Here is a 21,364-nt window from a genome sequence, read left to right as displayed (position 1 = left end):
CAATACTGAGTCATACACATAGCGCCACCTCCTGGACACAGGTGGTCAGCCTAATTACGCAAACACCTTCCGATGTGTATGATATTTACAGGATGTATTCTCCACACTGTACACTTCCACGTGAATTAAAACTGATGGGTGCTCTCCGGTGCCACATAGTGGACACTGCCAATACGTTGCATGCACGCCATTCGCAACAAAATGTTTCAGGTTTTAATGCATTCGTGTGGGGCCGAGTCCAGGGGCCTCAGAGTTGCAAAGGGGTGCGAGGGCCTGCTCATTGCTGCTTGCAGCTTTAACTAACCCCGTTCTTTATACCCCTGCTTACTGCCTTATCTGTCGATTTTCTCATATTTATTCTCCTCTCCTCTGTGCTGTTGTTGAATCAGATGCCCCCCTATTCTTTCACCTCTGCTCTGTGTTTCCTCTCTTATTTTATTTGGTTCCTGTCAATAGGAGTGTTGTTCAAGACTTGGTGATTACCCATGGCCCCGCTCGCCTGCTGGCCGACTGCTGCAGGGGGACTGTGCTGGCCTGACGCTGGGCTTCTCTCACAGGCTTCTGGTCTCACTGGCCAAGGCACTGTATTGTGTCTGCGTGAATGTGCTCATTGTCACCCTTTACAGCACACACCTTCTATACTGTACTTCCCAGTGAGGGACCTTCTCCCATCCGTCATCCCTTTGTCCACTGTTCCTCAGACTGAGGGGTTCTGACGGGAAGGTGGCGGGGGGGAGCAGAGGCCTGGGAACAAAAGTGCCACTGTGGCGATGATTGACAGGAAAGTTCCTCTACGCAGATGTAGTGATTAGCAAGGCCAGGGACCAGGCTGAAGATACACAGCCTGGTTAGAAGCGAAGAGAGAGAGAGATGGGGGCGTGAACTTGAACAGCTTTGGAAACACTAACATTAAGCATATTAATATTTTTTAAGTCTTTGATCAGCACGGGAAACGCAGCAATTGTGAGGGTATGAAAGCAAGCTTTGATGATGTTATAATAAATGGGAACTGTATTCTACTCACTAGCTTGAAGCATGTTCAAGGTTCACATTATGCAAAGCTGTTCTCATTTACGGTAAATGGTAACAAGGGCTCCCCTGTGGCAGGTTCACATGAGGCAATTTTACATGTATGAGTGACACCTATATACAAAATATGATGCAGACACAAGCAACACCTAAAAAACAAGCATCTTGCTTTATAAGTAACTTCATGTTGTTTTGGAGCAGCCACAGACTATAATTTAGACCAAATGAGTGGTTTGAGCATTTACTGACAACCATACAGATGATATATTTTTGGATTTTCATCCCATAAACTGCAGACAGAGGCAGTAAAATGGGTAAATATGGGAGTATTCAGAGAAGGATCTCTCTGTTCTGAAAGCAGATTATTTCAGACGTGTGGTCTCTTAAACTGACCCCCCTCACCCCCACCCTCCATCCACATGACTGTGGTATTATGCAAGAAACAAGATCCATTTAAAATGGGAAGCCCACCTACTGTACGAAAGCCGCTGTGGGTCCGTGTTACTCTACCTGTTTGCATTTATCTGGAAAGAAAAGAAATTTGTGCAAAGAAGACATCCATCAAACCAAGTAGGTTGAGTCTTCTGGGACCAGCATGTCAAAACATTAAATCCTATCATTACTTAGCTAAATGTAACTGGATCATCCCGATTTTTGGACAATCCACTTTAAAATAAAACTGAAGTAAATCACGCCTTATTCTGTGGCATAAACACTTCCCATAGTGCAGTTACAACATGATCTTTATGAAAGACGCAGAACATTTGTAGACTGACTGGCCCCCAGAAAGTGAACACACATTAATTGGCGTGTTATTGAAACAATTGGAAATTTAAGGTCATGCATTGTAGAGCTGAGGAGTGTGAGAAATATTTTTGATACTGGTGCCAACATGATACCTGTGCTCCTGCTGTGGCTGCTGTAGGCTGCAATGGTGGTCGTGTAGCCATTCATCTTCTCCCTACTTCTATGTGATTGAAGCAATAGCTTAATGATCCAACTCCAGCATTAGGTTATTGCCCAATACTTTGGTTGATAGATAAAAACTATGCAAATGGGTATACTGGTTAGTAAATACTAACACGTGTCTCCTGTGTTATGACAGTGGCAGCTGATGTCTGGTGATGTCCTGCATTTCTGACTCACCATAAGATCTGTTTCATTTTGAGACTCTTACTCTCTCACCCCAACTAACATTGACTCAAGTGGCATCATTTTCTGCGATAAGAGTTTGAGCAACTGCATATGGTCAAAGAGGCTTCATGCAACTGCACATTTTGATATGTAGTATTACTCCATAAGACTGGAAAACAGATTTTGATGTGAGAAGGTGGCTGTTGATCCAGGGACTTAAACAGCTGCTTATACTGGCTTCAAAATTACAAAATATCTCAATTTTCCATATAATTCCTCAAATTAAACGTACAAGAACTTCTCCTGTATAATGGACTGAATCAAGAAATACTGCACATAAAACATGTACATTTATTTTTACAGATCAAATACAGCTATAAGACTTACACATGCAACCAAGCAGCCTGCTAATGGAGTCGGGCATGCCAGTCTTTTATTAATGCCAATCGATATGTATCTTCAGCAGATGTGATATGTGATCCTGTAAAATACTGAAAGACTGACCGCCGTCTGCTTCAGCAGGTTTTTTTTTTTTTTTTTTTAAATCTTCTTCCTTTCTTTTCTCTATTTCCCTGACACACATAGAAATGTGTAATTCTTCATTTATAGCCACTCTCTCCCCATTTAGTTCTCACTTTCAGTCTTTCCACACACACTCATTATCTTTTCCTTTTCCATGGTACTGAGAGCATTAATAAACGCAAAACTGTCTTTACGTGTGGCAGAGTAAACGGCATGTAGATTATGAGGAAGACTACCAGGAAATGATGTCTCCAAGTTACTCTGGGTAGTGATTATGGAAAGTGACCCAGGCTTGATTCAAGTCCCAGATTGGTAAGTGATCCCATAAATAGAGCAGATGTATCGTTAGCAATTTGGCAGGGTAATGTAAACACAGCTCTTATAGTTCTACAGTATTTACGTTTTGTTAGCAGTTTTAAGAAATGGTCCGATTCCCCCAAAAGCAAAATGTTCCTGTGTCATGAAACAAGAAAATGAAGAACACAAACAGTGGACAACCTCTCTGGCCCTGTAGAGAGTTACTGCAACAGGAGTAAAACATATACAAGTGCCCATCACAGGAATTTCATCTGCCTTTGGACAGCTCAAAACACAGCACCTGACCCTAACACATGGCACGCAAGTGAAATAAAAGAGTGACAAAGCATAGAGGAGGGGGGATGGGAGAGTAATAAATATAGAAGGAGGAACTGACATTTTCAAAAGCTGCCCTCCGTGCACCCAGATGTTTCACTGATGCGTGGATGTAGAGATCACAGTGCAAGCTCTCCCACGCAGCTTACTGTACCATTGTTCACACTCGTCTACATTATATTTGCAAACCTGTGATGAGATGAGTGTCTCCAGTCAATTGCCTGAAGACGGGACAAACACACACCTTGCCAGTAAAATTTAAATGATGAAAAATCCCTTTTATGAGAAATATTGACTTAAGGCTGGGCCTGTCCTTTAAGTAAATGAATGGTAGGCCCTAAGCCTATTTTTGTTGTGTGATGGTGAAAAAGATCCTAAAGGTTTGTTGCATTCAACTTTATTTACTGAAGTAGAATTCTGCTTCTACATGCTGCCCAGCTGTCATTTTACAACAGTCATTAGTTATTTTTGATTTTGCTGAAGTTTTGTGTTTTTCTATGAAGTCACCCATGTGGATTCCTCCCCAGTGACACCAGCGTGTGCTAGTTCCTCCTTCTGCAGCTGCTATACTACATCCTGTGTGAAGCTGCAGCAGGTACGATGAATGTTGCTGTAGCACTACACATGAACCTGCGCTGTGCCTTATCTGCGCACCTCAGGAACCTGCGACTGCGTTAAGTTGGAGATACTGGTGCTTTTAGTGCTCACAGACACAGACAGACGCTGTGTCTGATGTGGGGAAGAGTCAACAGGTGGAAACTCGGCCTGAGTGTGTTCAAACACCAGGAATAGGCCACAGAACGTATCAACACAGCCTCAGTCCCTCGTCTTTCCTCTCCCAGCCTGGCAGAGGGGCACCCTGATCAGGGAGTTTACTCAAACCCAGGCCAGTCCAAGTAATTGCTACCCACAGTGACAAACAACTCCATTCAGCCTAAGTGTCGGTTTACAGTTTACTCTCCCTCCTCTGCTTGAGCCCCCGCTGTCACGCTGCCTTTGTGGCCTGTCAGGGTAGACTTTCCCCTCCATCAATGCCTCGCAACTGACCTTTGAATACAACAAATGTATACAAATACCATGTGCCATAATCCGTCTGTTTGTGCGTTTGTTTCGCCGAAAGGGGGGGGGGGGGGTGTGCGGAGAGACAGTGAATAACAAGATAGAGGAGACAGTGTGTGCTACAGGGTAGGAGAGAGACAGACGCGCTGCGAGAGACAGCTCTAGTAAATAGTTATCCTCAGGACACAGCTCCGACCTACAGGAGTGACTCCATCTACTATCAGGCTATCTTTTAAAAGGCCATCAAATTTTGTGCAATACACAAGCCTCTATTGTGAAGCTGCAGCTCTGGAGGTGAATGAGACAGCTCATCAATCACATTTGACAATCAAATGGAGGTACAGCAGTGTCTTCGTAGATCTGTGTGAATATAAGCAGCTGTGAAATGCTGAATGACAGAATCTCAATGAACAATTTCACTGCATGCATATACTGCAAGTATACTCGAAGAGAAAACTTGTTCTTCGTTTTTGTTGCTGTACTTCACTTGTTCTCTGAGTACTCTGCTGCATATAATTGTTTAGTTAAAACAGGGAACATTTCATCACTGATTGTCAATGATCATCAACGTTTGGGTCTGCTTTTAGCTTTGCCATGATTGTTCCAGCTTTTGGGGTATCCAACAATATTTTTGCTCCATAGCAAATTAATGGCGGTAAAAAACAATATTAAAATACTTAAATACTTACTCCAACTCTATTTCGGGGGAAAAAAATGTACATTTTTTATGAGCTTTTTTTTTCCCTTCCATATGCCAGATACAAAGTACATTATTCATAAGCTTATTTCAGCACTTCTCTGAACCTGAAGACAGATTTAGGGATTCAAATCAGTGATGCCGTGCCTGAAATGGCCAAACATTTACATTACTTCTTTGTAAAGGGCCAGAATTTTAAATAAAGCCCTGTCATCTCTGCACAGTGCAGGTTGAAAATGATGGATCCACTGTAGTTTAATGAGACCATATTAAATCATGATGCTACTCTAGTTGTGCAAATCTTACTTTTATAGGAACAGCTGTCAGCAACAGAGTGCTACAGAAACAGAGTGTTGTGCAAACACAAGGTTGAGAAGGATTAAGATGTCAAAATAAATGTCAATACTGGCATGCTGCTCAGTAAGAAAGTTCTATGGACAAGCAAGCATATGCTGGTGTCTAGTTTCTTTACCAAAGCTTGTGCTGCAAGAATAAAGGAGCTGTAGTAAGAAGAAAACTGTTTACTGTGACAAGTGCTTTAAGTCAAACATGACCCACTCTACTGCAAACCAACTGGCCCACTTTGTACCATAACGCTGACAGAAGTGTGTCACTGGCTGAGCTCATTGTTGCATTGAGGTGTGGTCTGCTTCGGCCACGAGGGAAGGCCACAGAGCCAAATAGTCTGCTTCCAAAGGTACGGGAGATATCAAATCATGGTGTGCATATACAGTAAATAACACAACTTATGGGTGCGTATTTTTCCTTGTCACTGACCACCCAGACCATTCAAGTTGCCCTGGAAGGTAACTGAGCCCCAAGGCCACGTGACCAGCATTAGGGGAATTAGCAGTGCATTCCTCCAGCTGTCATCACCTCATTAAGGTCGTGTTAGGGAGAAACCTGACTCCAAAAGCTGGCTCGCCACCTCTCATCCCTCCCCTCCCACCATCCCACTTGTCTCCCTGCCTGTAAGCCTGATCATTTGAATACAAAGCAGAAAAACAAAAGAAATCCTAAAAATAGAGATAGCTGTGGCTTTCAAAGAAGCATGCTCTCCAGACAGAAAGAGATAGAAAAGAACGAGAGCACTCATGGCAAGAAAGGTGAGACACTGTATTGATGTAGGATAGGTGGCTGGATACATTGATTTCCTGTTAGTTCTTGCCCGGTTACGTACGGCTGACTTGTCATCCAATACAGATTGAAGCACTGTTCCTGAACCCTAAACTGGGGTTCACTGCCCTCTTAAACCATTACATTGAGAATGTTTCCATGTACAGTATACTATATAAGAGTTTTATGCAATGGCAGGTTACTAAATAACACTGCAGTCTACCACGAAGTGCACCTCAAACCACGCTGTGATGAAATGAATATTAAACTGAGCACTTTTCATCCAAAGCGTAAAGATTGTTTCTTATCAGTCAGGCCTCTTGACTAAAGATCTCAATTTCTGAGATGATGTTGTCTAAATTAATGAGCTGTGTCACATTGCACTGGTTCTGAAAAGGCAAAATCATCAGGTGTGACACAAAGCCCAGCCTCTCACCTAATCCTGCAGTCACAGCAGGATATTCTGCGGCTACGCAAAACAGGCCAATATGCCTGGTGGAGAAGAGGGATGTTAATGAAAGGAATAGAAATGGGAATTCAATCGGTTAAATTGAATTTATTGTAAATTACTTGAGTGAGCTGGACACCCGATGTACCTGAATGCAACATAGACATGGAGTTGTCCAACTGGAGGGAAGTGTGGGATCATTTTAGGCTGATAAACGATGACAAACAAGCCCATATGCGCTTTGTGGAGCTAAATTGCTTCATTCAGGCGTGCTGCAAGGTGCGAGCTCACGGGCTACACAAACCATAATCTGTGTTAGCAGGGCGAGTACCTGACGGCAGGAAAACAGAGGCTATTATGGAGAGGATTTGCAACATGTTTGAAAGGGACACGATGCCGATAAGCACAGTTTATAGCGAGGGATGTGGAGAGCTAATAAACTTTATGGAGGCAGGCTGTAACACCCCTTCAAAGGTAACCACAGTTTCCCGGTCTGAAGCCCGCTACAAGCTGAAAACACAACTATCCACAAAAATGTGGCTCTGACAACAACAGATAGCTGTTGTTGGCTGCACCAACTACAGAAAGCTACATCACAGTCAGCAGCAGAAATGACTTACTTATCATTGAGCTAACAAACTGAACCTGGTCGTGTCACTAGTGGATGACCTACTTTTCACAGACCGTGTATATTGTAGTCTACAACGCAGTTTTACCTTTAAATAATGCAATAAGAGCGGTTGAAAAAAGGCGCGTTTGCAGAAATCCACCTCTGTGGACTATAGGATGAGTCTTAACTATCTCCGGCACGGCTTCCGTTGAATCATCATGCTCCAAGGTGCTGCCTCGTGGCACAACGCCTAAAAACAAGCATAGTTTGTATGACAGGATCTCTGTTCTGATTGTGTCTAATGCATTAAGTCAACTGAGACTGACGGATCCGTATGCAACACGTACCTCATCGTCTTCAGTCTGGACGGACACAGCAGCAAGTGTGCACTCCCCTTGGTAAACAAATGAAGGTAGACCAGGTCCATTAATCGAGCCAAAACCTTCTGGGCAGTTACGATTTTAAAAAAATGTGAATTTTTGGCCTCTACACTTTGTGTCACATAACAAAATATGTGTTGCCATAAGGCGGTGTATTCTGCTTTGTTAGTTACTGTATTGTTTGACACATTTCTATTGGTGGATATTTTATATTCAGTATGTATTTTGTTATGCTACTAATGTTTTACATAGGACAGGTGAGCCAGTGCATAATTTATTTTTATGTCAATGTAGCCTATACATAAATATACAAATACATTTATTTTACTTAAGATGCAGAATTTATTTTGTTATACAAAAATGCTATTGTCTGTAGTGTAGCCCAAATGATACAATAAATCACTGAGGCCTATGACATGCATTTTTTATTCACTGCATTGAAGCAGTATTTAGCTTTTTATGTTTTAAGGAGAATAGACCATTTTGATTCAGAGGAAATTTCAGGCTCTCAAGAAAATCGCTGCTTATCAATTAATCATAAGTCAATCGATAAGGTGAACCACCTAATGAGTAATAAATTACCCGATAATTTGCATCCCTAGCAGAGAAGCAGGTAGCTGAGATTTATACAATTTGGATTCAGATAAAGTGCTTCTGAAGGATCAGATTAAATGCATATGGCAGGATGTGATATCACTTTTGGTTTCATGTGCTGACGCGTTTTACTTTTCTGTGTGTAAACATTTGTACCAGAGAGACATTCAGGGCAGAAACATCTTTTACACATGACAGGATCTCAGGTTTTCTGTTACAATTTCTATTTTTCTTTTTTTTGTCGCACAAGTTTCTTGTGTTTCTCTAAATAAATAAATAAATTTATTGTTGCTTTTGTTGTTGTTTTTTTTTTATTAAGTGATTTCAATAGTTTTTATGCTTTGAATTCACAGTCTTTGTGGTCAGCAGGGTCCCATTCACCCCGCAACAGCTGATTCAGCTGTGCCTGGAGAGTGCACTTCTTGTTTGGCTCTCAGCAAGAGCACAACATAAATTCTCCAAATTGACAAAATATGGATTTGTCACAGTTTAAAATTGGAACTGGCTTCCACATTACCATGAAGAATATGAAAAAGCATATTTTTCAGTCATCAAATAGACCATAACGGCACAGCTCACCGCATGTTGTGACTTACTGCACTTCTATTGAAGTTTTGAGTGTTTAAACATATTGCCTCATTTTTTTTGATTTGCCTCATAAAAATAAACAGATGGGTACTGAAGCCACAAGGGTATCAGCCAAGGTAGTGGGAGGTAGGAGAATATGGTTCATGAAAAAATACTAACTGGAAATCTTCAGGAGTCAAATTTTTCTGCAGCCACAGATTCAGACCAGTTCAGTTATTAAACTTTCTCCAAGCAATTCCAACATAATAAAGAAGATTACAGTCTAGAAAAAGTTTTTGCTTCTCCAACATTTCAGGAAAATAAATAAATACAATAATAATACTGAAGAACAGCCACATTCAAAGTGAATATGGTTTTAAATGATTAGTTTCATTACCAAGAGCCAAATAGAACTTTTGGCAAAGTAATATTAACTAAATAAGATTTACAATTATGAAAATGAAAAAAGAGAAGTACACAAAGTATCTCATAGCTCAAGCAGAAACTTAAAACAGGCTTTCTAACATTTTCAACAAATTTCTCTGGAAGAGTCGAAATATGTTTATAGACCATTTGAATAGCAGATGAGGAAGTCATAAGTCTGAACCCACAAAATGTAAACAAATGGCAAGACGTGCCCTCCAGTGAGCTGCTAAACTGAGAGAGGAAATCTAATCTAAAAACCAATAAAATCTAATCTAAGGAATGGTGAGTAGGATAACTTTCATTGTTGGAGCAGTCCTGACTACAAATTGCAGAAAACTGAAAGTATGTACCATCAAAATCAAAAAGCATCTGAACAAAGTGAAAACTGTACCATGAAGGTTGGCAACAAAGACTGAACAACATGTAGATGGGGACTGATTTAGTGAGAAGAATCACTGGATTTCATCACTTATGCCATACATATGCACATGCTTGCACATCACAGAAACACAAACGGTCACAAACACAAGAAAAATCAGGTCTTGGCACTGACAGACGCCGTGTCACCAGCCCACAGTTTTTGTTTTACTCATTGTGGTCTGGCAAGACACAGCAGACATTTGGTCGAAATGTCAATTCACCTCGGCTGTGCAAAGGATGATTGACTGATGCTGATGATTATTTGGCAAGCCATCGTCTGGGTTGGCAGCACGGCAGCATAGTGGTTAGCGCTGTCGCTCCACAACAAGACGGTCGCAGGTTCAGTTCTCGGCCTGGGGCCTGGGTACTCTGGCTTCCTCCCATCATGCAAAGACATCATGTTTGGGTTAATTGGTGACTCTAAATGTGATGGACTGGTGGCCTGTCCAGGGTGTAGCCCGCCCTCGCCCCGTCTGAGCAGCCCGGAAACAGAAAAACGGTAGAAGATGGACGGATAGTCTGGGTTTGTTGCTTTAACCTTGTAAGTGTGGAGTAGCTACAATTAAAAGTTTTGACTAGATTTCATGATACTTTTTTAAAAAGGAATTTTACTATGTAAAAATAATACTAATATGCTGGCGTTCAGTAGGTATATTAACATGATTACTATTATTTAGTCTGTTGGAATTGTAAAACCTGCTATTTAACACCTAGTACATTGTGAAGCTGAGGGCGAGGAAGTATTTGGTCAAGTATTCGGGAGATTCGACATTTTGACCATATGATGGATCACAGGATCAGATTTCCCAGTTTTCCAGCTTCATGATGGCACAAGACAAAAAGCCAGACGTCCGTCACAATTCCAAGACCACAAAATTTGGGTGTAATTCAGTATATCCCATAGAGATATTTCAGGCTGAACAGTGATGGCCAAGTGAATCATATTACAAGGGCTGGAGTGGATGACATTGAGTAGAAGATAAAATAAATACAGAGATAAATATCACACTGAGACTAAAGGCCTAGCCTGGATTCAGAAGGGTAACATTTTCATAAATCTTTATACGAGCTTGTTTGAAGACACACAGACTAGGCTATTAAAAAAAACTTGGCTGATGAGAGGCGGAATACAATATAACACTCTGTTTACCATGAAATACTGCACTGGCGATAATCTGATAACACTGTAGTTACACAGAAAAGCAATAAACAGCACATTACAAAGACTGATGGGGTGGCACACTGATATTCTGCAAAGCAAACCTCAGCTCCCGAGTTTTGCTGAAGCTCTCGAGCAGGAAAAATTCTCAAAATTCATAAAAAGTAAGGAGAAAACATGGTAATGTATCTTTCCATCTTCACAGCCTCTCAACCCAGTCAGTGACAAACAGCAGCTAACCTACAGCTTGCGTTTCCACAATGCCAATAACAACATGAGCAGTTATCTAAAATGTAAGTAAAGAAACATTATGACCAATGAAGGACTGACTGCTGCTGGCAACAAGTATAGCTCGCTCTCACACGACCGGAGAGAAACACATCACACAAGCTGACAAAGGTACATGATTCTTTCAGCCTGATAAAAAAAAAAAACAAAAAAAAAAAGAATCCAATGGAATCCATACACTGTAAGCATTAATGAAAGATTTACAACCATTATGTTGCTCATCATAAAGAAGAATTTTAACAACACACAGAGCATCTTTTTTTTTTTTTTTTTTTTTTTACAGCTGGAGACAGCAGTGTGTCTCATGTTCTTTTGCTCAAAGACAAATTGATTTCTCCATTGGACACCCTCGGCCCCCCTCACCCCCTCCTGCTGCTCATTTATCAAAAAGTCTCACTAGGGTTTCTCCTGAACTCCTTCTTCTGTGTAATTTAGGCACTCCCCCAGTAATGGACACCCTACTCAGGAGCAGTGAGTGGTAATATAGCCCCACTGGTCCAGCTACTGTACTCACAACGAGTCCAAATCAGCCTTTCAGAGTGCTGCTCACACACTACTACAGCTGGGAGGCTTTTTTTGGTGAGTCAGAGGAGGGGCAGAGAGAAAAACATGGAGAAGAGGCGCTTGTTTCCATAGCCAGTCACATGCTACCAGCTGTTCAGCTCCCAGTCTCCCTATGGGACTGGGTGTCAGGGTGAAATATGGGAGCCAGTCTCAAGCTAGGGAAGTACCATGCGAGCCACCCCCCCCCCCCCCCTTACTCCACTGGCTCTCCATTCTCATCACTGCCTTCTCCAAGCTGTCAGTCAGTTGAAGAATGAATGAATGAATAGTTTATTTCAGTTACAATATACAATACTTAAATGTTGTGCAATCGTCTGACACAACATTATCATACATACTTGCACAAAACATTTTCTCACAACAAAACTGATACGTAGGCACATGGGTGTTTCCTCAGAGGATGGGAGCAGTGCCACTGAACATATCAAAGTGTTGATGCCAAATCAAGTCAAGTCAGTGCGGTGACTTAGCTGGTGTTATTCCCCACCACTGTCAAGGGGGGCAAAGCTCAGGGAGGAGGGTTCTAGGTGTAAACAGTGGGACTGCTGTCTGTCTAATCACAGCATGTTTATTCCCCCCAAAAACAAACAAATTAAAAAAAAAAAAAAAAAACCTCCAAAACATACAGCCATGCTTTTCTCTGTATGAGATATAGTTTTTCTAATGGCTGCAAAATGAATTCCATAGTCCAATTTACATTGTTATCAAATATCCATCCATATTTCCAATTCATTTGCATCTCTTTCCAATATGTGTGAGAAAATGTTGGAAAAAGCAGCACAGCAAGTAATTCACAGGCTGGACCTTGATGTGCCTGCCTCAAGTATTGCCTCTTTTGTCAACTTTGCCTGCAATCCATCCCAACTCATTCATCCTGTCTCCCAAAGAGGTGATGAAAACCTTGGTTTCAATACCCAGGGACAAACGATAAACATGTAACCCTCTGATGGGCAGCGCATGTTTTTTCATCATCTGTTTATTTTCTCAATTATGCCTGGTGAATCTGTGTCAACATCTTTGGGTCTTTTGCGCTGGCAAGAGCAGAAAGGGATGGAAGGAGGGAAAACGCCCAAAGTCTATGGAAAGGCAGCCTTTGCCATCGCTGCAGTAAGTGCAAAAAGGTAGGAGAAAGGAAAGGAAAAATGTTGACATCATGGGACATCGCAGTTTTCACTCCTTTCATCCAGAATCTCCCTAACAGAGTGATCGATGCTGAGCAGCACCATCACCTGATCATTCGTCTCCAGCTGTTAATCCACTGTGACAGTGTGACTGATGTGACATGAAATTACTTCACTAAAGCTGTGTTGCATTGTGGAGCTTTAGTTTGCCTGAGACAATTTGCCAAGTTTCACACCTTTTGTGAAGGCAGGTGGATAAACTCGACAATATGATCAGAGATTAACGGGGCTTTCAGACAGACACCTGAACAAGTACAGGGTTTTTTTCTTTGAACCCAGATGCAAGTGAAAAATAATCTTACACTAGTACTAAAATCAAAAGTACACAAGCGTATCCAGCTGTTGTTGTCTTGGCCCAGTAAAAGAGCTGAATCAGTGTGTTAGTAGTTTGTTATAGTTATGAGACCACCTAATTGACCAAAGTAGCGGTTGAAAATTCAAATTGGAGCATTCATTCACTCATTCATTCATCTTCAGTCACTAATCTGTTTCCGGGTGGAGCTGGTGCCAATCCCAGCTCACACTGGGTGAGGGCGGGGTACACCCTGGACAGGTGGCCAGTCCATCGCAGGGCCAAAATGAAGCAAAGCACCAGCATTCAAATGCTTAAAATTCTCATCAAAGTCTTGACATCTTACATATGACTTTATTTTGAGATTAAAGAAAACAAATGTTTTACCTAACTGACCAAGACAACTATGAAACTGCACAAATATGCAAGTTTTGGCAGTCAAAGTCAAATCACTTTGGTTTTCTTTCTCTTTCAAAATAATTTGACCAAAAGCATTGTTTTTTTGACGGAGGGGTCAATGAGTCAGTCTTTCCCAGCTGGACCAACTGCAGCAATTTGTGCAGTTCAAGATCAACAATCCTACTGTTACTACCAAGAGCCTTTCTACCTCAGGCTTTTACGAAATGTTGCGTGTTGTGAAGGTTGCTAGGTGACAGGAGACGCAAAACAGTAAGGGTAAGCAAAATTGGCGACCCAATATGAAAAGCTGTTTTCGTCCAGCTCTTCTTTCAAAGTCTTTGTGATAGCATTATAGAATTTACTCTCTAATCAGGAAATTTCCATGTTTTCAGAATGCAATTACTCAATTCACTCGTTTTCAACTGCTTATCTGTGAGGATTGCGAGGGACCGCTGGAACCAATCCAAGCCAATTTTCTGGGCGAAGGTGGGGTAAACAGTGGACAGGTCGCCATTCCATCACAGGGCCAACATACAAAGACAACAGAGACAAACAACCACTCACACTCAGACCTACCGACAATTTAGAGTCATCAGTTAACCCAAACATACATGTCTTTGGATGGTGGGAGGAAACCGGAGTACCCGAAGGAAACCCACGCAGGCACGGGGAGAACACGCAAACTCTGCACAGAAAGGCCCCGGGCCCGGGGACCAAACTCGTGACCTTCTTGTGAGGCAACAGAGCTGTCCACTATGCTGCTGTGCTGACGGAAATGCAATTAGCTGTGCGTAAAATGTTTCCCAGCACCACAACCCTGAGGTATTCAACAAGAGAATCTGTAAGCTCATGGTTTAACAACTCAAACAATCAGGACGATTTTTTTTTCCATCTCTCGCAGAATAATTGCAGGGTATAAAAGGCCTTTTCTGTTGCTTTGACACAGTACAGAAAAAGTGTAGAGAGACAAGTCTGGCAGTGCTGGACTAGAATATGACAGGCACCACTCTGATTTTATTGAAATACACTGGTAGCCTGTGTTCTGTCAAAACCAAGCTATGAAAGTCATATGTAGGAATGCATGCAAATATTGACCTTCAATTAGGTGAAACAGACGCCCTAAGGGCTGCAATATGGAAGCATCAGCAAAAACATTGTGCACATAAACGGCAACAGAATATACATAAACACGCAAACCTATATAGTGTACACAAACACATCTTGTGTAAATACGCCTTTTTTTGCTGTGTGAACTGACATTAAATGCAAGACAACTGCAAAAAAAAAAAAAAAAAAAAAAAAAAAAAAGGTTTTCAGAAGCATTTTTAACCACAAATATGCCATCACACCATCATTAGGATCACTAAACCACAACAAAAATGAGCAGTCCTAGTCTAACAGGACTTACATCGGCCATATTCTGTGGAGTTCTGTGCCCTTTAATGGGGTGAAGAGAAAATGACCTTCCTAAGTGATGGCAGTCGACCACACTCCTGCATAATTAACAGCATCTAAAATGAGGTGTTCTTTATGTGACCTTAACTGCCAATGTCAAGGCACAACTCCCCCCCAGAGACTCAGCAGTAAATAAGAAATGCAAGTAAATGCGCACAACCACAGAGAGAACACAGAGGCCAACTTTTCCTGATTCTTTTCAGATAGTAGACAGATAGTAGTAGACAATAGCAGCCATGGGCTAGCTAATATTGACTGGATGGACTTGGAGGATATTGCAGGATATGAGCAAAAAGACAAAAAAGAACATGCCCCAGAGCTTTCCACAAGCCAACACACTTCAACAGGAAGACAACACGTCAGGTAAGACAGCGTTCCTCAAGGCTGAGCACACTGCAGGCTGACAGCACCACAAGAGACAAAGCATAACTGGATCCTTCCAAAGATTTCACAAGGTATTTAAAGAGTGCAGCTAAAGGAGAGGTCTGGGTGGTTGTTCGACTGCTTTGGTTCAGTGACAGGGACATGGCTGGGGAAGATTGTGCTAGAGCACAGCCTGCGTTGATTTGCTCAACAGATCCGTTGTATGGTTGGAAGGATTTTCCCCAGAAGCCCTCTTACCCTCCCACAGAGCAGAAATCCCTTCCAATCCTCACTCGCAGTTACTTTAGGGACGCCTTATATGCTGAGACAAAGGACTCAAAAAGTGAAGGAGAGGAGAGAAGTAACAAATAGAAAAGGAAGAATAAGAGAAGAGAAATAAGGTGTGCAAAGGAAGCAAGAAGTGAGAAGAGGGAATGAGTTGGCAGAAGTGACAGAGGCGAAGAGAGGAAATAGGAGAGTAAATGTATAGACCAAAGGATACAACAAGAGGAAAGAGGACTAAGAGGAGACGACATAAGTGAAGAGAAGAGGAGATGAAAGGAGAGGAGAAAACGGAAAGGAAGCTGAATCTGTTCAACAGAGAGGACAAATGAGGAATGAGTCTGGGAGGACATGATTCATTAAAAATGTTGATTAATAAGAAAAAAAGGCACATATTGTTTTTTTTCTTGTCATTAATTCACACACACAGACAGACTGTGATCTGATGTGGATGTGAAGCTGAGGGGTGTAGTCAGATGGAGATGTTGAGGCCCAAAGAAGGAACGTGAGAAATCTGGAAAAAATAAATAAATAAAAATTGAGATCTAGCCATGAAATATAATACCTCACATGCTTTTTTGATCAATACACTCTCAACGAAGAACCCTCACCAGTCTGTCATGTGCCTGCATCTTCCAGAGGTGGCAGGTCTAATTTGATTATTCAAGCCTGAATTGCCACTCATTGACAAGACACTGTACTATGAGTGTTATCATATGATGAGCCTATGAGAGTCGTCAGCTTTTCCCAAATGTTACACAAATCTCACCAATGAGATTCTAGCTAAACCATTTCCAGATATACAAGGGTTAATCAGCACAGGGGGGCTGCAATCATATTACAATTACAATGTGGAAAGGGAACACATGCACTCAAATTCTTTTAATGTTGGTATGAGGAGAGATAGATCAGAACATATGCAAAGGAGAAAAAGAAAACATAAATCAAGACAAGAATTTGGTTTTATGGTGTGAAGAAAAATTTGAGTCATTGTGATGTAACAACAAACTAGGAAGGGTTGCTCTTACAAACAACAGAAACGTAGCTCAACATTTCACTTGGCCATCCTTAGTGCCAAAGTGGGTAATGATTAACTCTGATGAGAAGACTGTTTCAATGAGTAACCCCTCAGTAATGAATCTCCTCTGGGCAATACCTGCCTGGCTGCACAAGCACATCTTCATCTACATATACCGTTACATAAGCTGGCTGACAAATACACGCTGACATACATACATGGCTGTACTGACTCTGTGCCCCCCCCCCCCCCCAAACAGACACATGGCAACTCTATCTCCATTTGAAGGAGCAGCCAACGCGCTGGCCTGGGTGAGAGGTTGAGCCAGAGCCAGATATTGATAGACAACCTCACCCCCCACCAATACCAGCCAACCCCTCTTCTCCTGACAGAGTCACTGACCCATGTGACAGAAAGGAAGAACCAGTAATGGTACACAATGCTGCAAAAGTAACACTCAAAGCATTTCCTCATGATATATATGTTATCATAAATTCAAACAAGAATGGGTGAGTGTAGGAAAGTTATTACGCCAGTGGGGCATTTATGAAGTTGGCAGACCCACTGGCCTCCATTTTGCATTGTGTGTGTTAGTTTTTGTGAAAATGTGTATCCAAGGTCTTGTTCCTAGCTCACTCTGGTCTCTCAGCACTACAGTGGGTCTATTCTTCTCTGGTGCTCCACAGAGCAGGATTAATGATCAGCAGCAGGGACATGAAAAGGTTATGTCCACCAGCCACCTGGATTTTACAGTCTAGGTGTGTGTCAATCGTGCGTGTTAATTTTCTTTCAAGAGAGTGATAATGCCATCTGTCTGACATGCTCTTTTAAAGAAAGCAAAACTTAAACATGCTCATACAGGACATTTAGTACATTGTGTAATCTGTTGAGCCAGAAGTCATGCATGACGCTGAACAGGCTGTACACAGCACACTTTTGAGTGTGGTAGGCATCTCATTTTCCCTTTTTAACTACACTGTCACTTGAGAAGAAACTGCTCATCATCTCATGGTCCTCTGCTCCACTGCTGATGGTTATCAGACCTTGTTATCTGCTGGAGGTGTGTGTGTCTGAAGGTCTTAGCAGGGACTCCAGCCGACCATCTCCCTGCTGATGGCATTTCATACATTTAAATCAGCACGTTGACACCCGCAGGGCACACTCAGTGTGTGAGAGGGAAAAGTGGAGAAGATGTGCCAGGTGAGTGTATGAGTATGTGAACGTATACGCTTGTGAGTGGTTCTGTGTTAATTGGAAGAAAACTGCTCTTTTCCATCTGGAGCGTTTTTTGTGCCAGGGAGAGATACACACACACACACACACACACACAAATGAAACTGGCTGGCTAACTAAGCGAAGTCCTCAGTAATCAAGGTTACATGGTTACATTTCACTTTTATCATACCTCAACAAACTCTTTGCGCAAGTCTACAGCTGCAGTATTGAATGCCAAAGCTTTTTGAAAGGCGCTGCCATTGCTGAAGTGTAAACTGGTATGAGAACAGGTTTTGTGGCCATGTAGATAATAGCGCATTCACTTCCAGCTTTTAAACATACTAATTATTATTAACAAGCCCCATTCTTAAATTTATTCCAAGCAACAATGGCAAAATAAACATTATATCAGTGTAAGTTGGGCTAGCAGCTCTTATCCCAATCCCAGTTGAAACCATACATGGAAGTAATCCCTAAAGCCTAGATCAAATGCTTCAGGATGTCAACATGCTTGGACATTTGTGAGCGAATGGAGCTGCGCTCTCTTTGGGCGCCTGCTGAGCTAGCGCCTTTCTTCAGCCAGCACCACAAGTGGTCTTGTTCCAGGCCAAAGCAGAGAACTGTAAGGCTGCCACTTTGTGCTGATTCAATAAGAAATAATTGCATATTGGCCTCTCTCCACTCAACCCCCTTTAGCACCATGGTCTAACGCTTTACTGTATTTCTGTGCTGTAAGTTGTGCTACAGAGTCAGAAGTGGAAAAGGAAGCTGCAGCATTGCTGTTGCTCTTTTATTTCTTAAACACCCACTTTCCCTTTTGCATGTACTGGCATATTGACTCTCCCCTGACAGAAAAAAACAAAAACAAACCAACAACTATTTGTCAGCATCACCCAGATGTTGAGCCGACAGCTGTGCAACCAATGTGGTCTTCATCTGCTATCAACATAGAGCAACACATTTCATGTATCCTTAACTCACTTCCTGCCAAATCAGCATGCTGATATTGAAGTTCACAGATATAGACAGAACATCAAAGATAGATAGAATTAAAAAAAAAAACAAAAAAAAAAAAAAAAAAACAACAAGAAAACACAGCTGCCTAGTCAAGGTGACTTTGAGTTATTTTTCTGTCAAACTAATGTAGAATATGATTTATGAGGAGACAAATACATGATGCACATACCAGGAAACGAATGCACACTCATTCACCGTGCCTCTATGCAAATTTCTCACTACAACAACACTGTCATTACCTCCCTGTATAAAGGTGAACCCTGTGTGGGAAGTCTGATAAGATCCTCTTAAATAATAGAGGAGCTTTAACCTGAACAGAAGAGGTGTTACTGGATGAACAGACGCCAAAATGAACCTGTTTTTTTTTTTTTTTTTGTCTCAACTCAGCCCCATCTATCACATAACAGCGGCCAAGTAGAGAAAGCATGATGTCATCCTGTAAAAATCTGCCAAGTGTAGGTGTAGTCCAGGAGAAATAAGTTCCCGGGCCTGGCGGTTGAATGTTGAATGTGTGCGGATGGTCTGAGAGTGTCGGAGTCCGCTCTGTGGCTCTCCTCCGCCGGCCTGTCACTGAGGACTCCATGATGGAGCCTTCAGCCGTCAGCGCCGCCGCCGCTTCGGCTTTAAATGCTGCGCGGAGGTCCGGTAGTTTGGACCGCGACAACCCCCCCCCCCCCCCCCCCCCCCCTCCGGGGCTGCCGCATGCAGCCCGTATTTGCTATTTTCTGCTCCATTTCTCATCAGAGCCCAAATCGAGTCAGGTCAACTTCATGACACGCTCTGACTGTGAAAACAAGGGTGGGATCCTGCCTCAACTTTACCCCCCCCAACCCCTCGACTGCCCCCCATCTGTGACAGCCCCTGCAACAGCACCCAGCCCGAGCCACAAACGGCCCACACTCATCATGACAATAATATAATAAGGCTGATATTTACCAGCTTGCTAATGTGCGGGCGTTGCAGACGGGTATCCCGGAGCTGGAGGGCCACAAGTCCGCATTTCCTGGATTGTGATGCGCCGGATCTAGCCTCTCTCGGTGCCCGCGTTCCTGGGGAGGGAGAGCCGGGGGGGCTCGGCGTGCTTCCCACTGTTGTGTCGGACAGGACAGCGATGCCACGTTCAGCTGATCGCCACAACAAAACAACATCTCGCCCTACGCGAAGCACACTCAGCCCGCTCCGCACCACCCCGCACGGCAGTTTCGGTGGACGCCGCCCCCCTCCCCTGTCCAGACCCCGCCCCCTCTTCTCAGCCTCAGCCAATCAGAAGGCGCGCAGAGTCCGCCTAATGAATAATCATGAGTCGGCTCCCAGTTCCTGGTTAAGGCAATTAATTCCAATTAGCGAGACAATCCCATGCTGTCCAAATGGCAATGTGACTTTTTTTTTCGGGGGGGGGGTGGTGATGTGGACGATCTAAGCTTTTAAAAAGCACCATACACACCCTCCTGCAACAAGTGCTGCTGATACCGTATCACCCACAGGACATATAATCATGGAGGTCAGTGGGGCCAAACATCCCTTAACTTGTGTTGGCTGACTATGTGAACAGTGATTTGCATTTTTTTTTTTCAGTTTGGCACTCATATCAGTGCTCAGAGTGAATTATCTGCTCTTCTGATCAGCCCAATCATGAGGTTCAGATACAGTAAAGGTCAGTGACTGGAGATCAAATGGTGGCCCAAAGGTCGGTGAACATCGGAGGTTGCGTGTGCTGGTGACTGACAGCTTATCTCATCTTTTCATGTCATGGCACGCAGGTAGTCCACGGAGGAACAACAAAACTGCTCGAAGGAGAAGGAAGCAACCAGCAAGAACCGAGAGCTGAACATGTCTCATGATGTCTGAGGTACAATGAGTAATATTTTGTCCTCTCTGCAGAAGAGCGTACAACTAGACCCACTCTTTTGTGTCTCCTATTTTCGGACCTGCCTGTGCATCTGCATCCAGCTCTTTGTTCCTGGTGTTGAGCGCTGCAGCAAAGAGCAAAGGGAAGGAAAGGAAAAGTGGGAGGGGAGGCGCAGAGAAAGATGAGAGCAAAGCCAGACAGTGGGAGAAAGTGAGAGACGGAGCAGGAGTAGGTGGAAGGGGTGCAGGGACACGCTGTGGTGTGAGCGCTCCGTACTGCTACAATATGACTCTGACAGGCTTATGTAACCAGACTGGCCTGGCATTTGGCTCGCAGCAGACGCAGGCTGCACCGGCTGTTATATAACTGCATTAGCTGCTCCTCTGAGCAGGGGGAGAGCATGCGCACACACACACACGCTCAGACTTTTAGACTTTTACACTCCCAGCTTCGGACAGAGTGACTGCATTGCACTGCAGCCAGAGTAAAAGGATGGAAGCGATCATACACAATGATACACATACACATGAGTTTATCCAAAACAATGCCATCTATTAGCACTTCCATTTTACTTACTGGTGGTGAACTATGCAATCAGTCTGACAGGCATCAGCATCTTCTCTTCCCATCACCCAGCAACAGGTTGC

The 21,364-nt window shown here is 42.9% G+C and overlaps 1 protein-coding gene across 1 annotated transcript in view; it reads right to left on the bottom strand.

Moving 5' to 3' along the window:
* The window catches only part of hivep3b (HIVEP zinc finger 3b), a 39,677-nt gene extending 19,621 nt beyond the window's left edge, over positions 1-20,056 (bottom strand). The window contains exon 1 of the mRNA XM_029503378.1: positions 19,805-20,056. The gene's annotated coding sequence lies outside the window, so the exon portion shown is untranslated. The remainder of the gene's footprint in view (positions 1-19,804) is intronic.
* Between the last annotated feature and the right edge of the window lie 1,308 nt (positions 20,057-21,364).

This window comes from Echeneis naucrates, chromosome 6 (genome assembly GCF_900963305.1).
Source record: "Echeneis naucrates chromosome 6, fEcheNa1.1, whole genome shotgun sequence".
Taxonomy (NCBI): domain Eukaryota; kingdom Metazoa; phylum Chordata; class Actinopteri; order Carangiformes; family Echeneidae; genus Echeneis; species Echeneis naucrates.
The sequence above is the reverse complement of the archived record's forward strand: the minus strand, read 5'-3'. Positions and strand labels throughout refer to the sequence as shown.